This window comes from Nannospalax galili, unplaced genomic scaffold (assembly GCF_000622305.1).
Source record: "Nannospalax galili isolate Female #2095 unplaced genomic scaffold, S.galili_v1.0 scaffold12209, whole genome shotgun sequence".
Classification (NCBI taxonomy): domain Eukaryota; kingdom Metazoa; phylum Chordata; class Mammalia; order Rodentia; family Spalacidae; genus Nannospalax; species Nannospalax galili.
The window spans coordinates 26,970-30,641 of NW_008359588.1; positions in this window are offsets into that span (position 1 = coordinate 26,970).

Sequence of the window (3,672 nt, forward strand, 5' to 3'; positions counted from 1 at the left end):
TTCTTCCTGTCCCATGAAACAAGCTCCCACAAAACTCTTCCTCTTTCTCCCTTTTCCCTTCTCCACTGTTTGCATTTCCTCTAAAGGAGCCCCATTGGCCAAGACTCCCCTGTTCAAACAGCTTGCCCACATGGCCCCCTTAGTGGTTGTCCATTGCACCTGTTTCTTCTTTCAGTCTCGGTATACTACCTTTACATCATTCATTTTCAAATTTTAATCTTCTGTTAAGTCCCACTTTCCATCCTATTCTACTTCTTCTCTTGTCCCTCTGGATTGGTGAACCCAAGATAGAAGTCCTTCACAGGCCCCAAAGCCCCCCTACTCCTAGAGCCTTGTTTTCTCCTTCACAGCCATTTGTTTCCCTTCTTTATGTTCACATACTATATCCACAGTGCCTCATACCTTCCATGTCTAAAGCTCCTTATCCATGCCAACTAGGGGTGCTGGGCATGAGGGCATAACCAGAAAAGATAAAGTATTAAAACTACATATAGTATATATACTACATTCCACATATGAAAAATAAAAAAGTAAGGATGTAAATATAATATATTAATAAAAATACAAATGAAATGTAAGCAAAATATAAATAAGTATATAAATAAAATTTAAAGAAAAAATTTATAATGAGTAGATAAAATAATAAGTAAAATAAGACAAAGTAAAATAAAGAACAGTAAAGCAAAGTAAAATAAAATAAAGTAGGGTAAAGAAAAGTAAATTATAATAAATAAATAAAATATAAAATAAGATAATAAAATAAAATAAATAAAATAATAACAAAATAATAAAATAAAGTAAAATAAAACAAATAAATTAGTAAATAACATAAAAAAGTCCCGCACCCTGAACACACCTATATCCATTTCTGGGGTGTCTCCAAGACTGAAAAAGGGGACAAATTGTCAACCTCTGTGTATGTTGGGACCAGACAGAAAGGGAAATCTGGTTGTACTGTCCGATGTTGTGATGATATGGTTAACAAATCTTGGAGATGGAAAGGGATGATGATGGACCAAAACATTTAACCATAGCTATGCGATGTACAAGCAAACATCAGCTAAACCTGCTAGTTAAAGGTAAAGGCAGTTAACTTAGAGTGGGAGAATTGAAAAGTTTGACTCAGTTGCACCAAGGTGTAAGTTGGAGATGTCTCCAAGTACGTGGTTCCTCCTGCTAATGGAAGATTTATGGCTTCTTTGCTTTCCACTTGGCTTGCTCTTCCAAAATAGAAATGGTTAGGGCAGGAGTGGTAGTGGGAGCAGGGTAGTAGAATTCCTAGCACTCTGTGTCCTAAAGATACTAAATTCTCTCTAAGTAACATTAAACGCACTAACCTGGGGGCATGTATGTATGTATGTAGTATGTATGTTAAAACCATGGTGTCAGAGGAGTACTTTTTGCCCTTTGACATCTCTCTACTTCTGTCTAAAAGGATAGACCTTGAAGTCAGGCAAGGTTCAGTGGTGTAAGTAGAGTGGCCTTTTGTTCTTTCACTAACACACACGCACCAACACCTTTTCGAGTGGAGCAAGGGCCGACCAGCTTTCTTTCCTTTGAGCAAAGTGAACCAATGAGTGTATTGAGAATACTGACAGAACATGGATTGTGTTCTCTCATAGGGTACCCAATCCAAAAGTTACAATGTTGTACCGGTAAACCAAGCCCAGAAGGTCCATAAGATTTTAATGATCAGATGAGATCACAGATTAGCAACAATTGTTTATTGAAAGGGGGCAGATGGGATGGGCTGCCTAGGGCAATGGACCCAAATGTAGGGGTACAAACCCCCTCCATATGCAGATGAGTATAATGGTGTGTTCCCATGCTGTCAGTTGCACTTCAGGAAGAAGGGTGAGTCCAGGTTGGAAACTCAACAGAGAGACACCCACGTAAATCTTTCAGGAGTCTGGGAAAATCAGAAACCTAAAGGATTCCCCTTTGATACAAATTCAGTCTCAGCAGGATCACCTGGCTGCAGCCCTGCTTTGTGGTGTCACCATCCATCACGTCATGATTTCTGAGTTCTTATTCTTGGGCTCTGTTTGGCGATAGAGGGATCCTGCGAGGATAGACAGAAGAGAAAGTAAGTCAGTGAATTGAAGTCAGTCTCGACACACTGAGAAGAATGAGGAAATTACCAAAGGATTGAAGGGGAGAAAGTTGTCTTCCGACTATGAACAAGGAAGAGGAAGAGGAAGAGGAGAAGGAAGAGGAAGACGAAGAGAAAGGGGAGGAGAAGGCAGAAAAAAAGGAGCATGAGGAGGACAAGGAGGAGGAGGAGGAGGACCAGGATGAGGAGAAGGAGGAAGAAGAGAAAAGGGAGGAGGAGGAGGACAAGGATGAGGAAAATAAAAATAAAAAGGAGTCCCCTTTGATACAAACTCAGTCTCAGCAGGATCACCTGGCTGCAGCCCTGCTTTGTGGTGTCACCATCCATCACGTCATGATTTCTGAGTTCTTAATCTGGGGCTCTGTTTGGTGATAGAGGGATCCTGTGAGGATAGACAGAAGACAAAGTAAGTCAGTGAATTGAAGTCAGTATGGACACACTGAGAAGAAAGAATGAGGAAATTACCAAAGGATTGAAGGGGAAAAAGTAGTCTTCCGACTATGAACAAGGAAGAGGAGGAGGAGGAGGAGGAGGAGGAGGAGAAAGGGGAGGAGAAGGCAGAAAAAAAGGACCAAGAGGAGGACAAGGAGAGGAGGAGGACGAGGAGGAGGAGGAGGAGGAAGAGGAAGAGGAGGAGGAAAAGGAAGAGGAAGAGGAGAAAGGGGAGGAGAAGGCAGAAAAAAAGGACCAAGAGGAGGACAAGGAGGAGGAGGAGGAGGAGGAGGAGGAGGAAGAGGAAGAGGAAGAGGAAGAGGAGAAAGGGGGAAAGAAGGCAGAAAAAAAGGACCATGAGGACAAGGAGGAGGAGGAGGAGGACCAGGACGAGGAGGAGGAGGAGGAGGAGGAGGAGGAAGAGGAAGAGGAAGAGGAAGAGGAGAAAGGGGAGGAGGAAGCAGAAAAAAAGGACCACGAGGAGAACAAGGAGGAGGAGGAGGACGAGGAGGAGGAGGAGGAGGAAGAGGAAGAGGAGGAGGAACCAAAATGAGTGCTACAGAAATCAATTAGAAATTATGGGCCCCAACAGGAAGAGAAAGAAGGGGAAGTGGGAGGGGAGAAGGGGGAAAATGAAGAGGAACAGGACAAGGAAGAGGAGGAAGAGGAGGAGGAGGAGGAGGAAGAGGAAGAGGAGGAGGAAGAGGAAGAGGAAGAGGAGAAAGGGGAGGAGAAGGCAGAAAAAAAAGGACCACGAGGAGGACAAGGAGGAGGAGGAGGAGGACCATTACGAGGTCTCTCAGGAAGAGGAGGAGAGAAAAGGGAGGAGGATGACAAGGATGAGGAAAATAAAAATAAAAAATAACCCTGGGACGTTCGGACTTTAAAGGGTGGGCTTTAAAGGACCTAAACACATGGAAAGTCTCCAGCTGCACGCCCAGGCCTCCTGCCTTCCCATCTTGCAAAGATCTATCTATGACTGCATAATAAATAAATAATTTTTGTTGTTTTTCTTTTGCTTTCATCTAAATATCAAAGTTTGATTTCATTGAAAGAAATTTTTCAGCCATGGTCAGAAAGAGCACACATTGTGCTCAAAATTATGTAATTTTGGCCAGCAGTGTGTC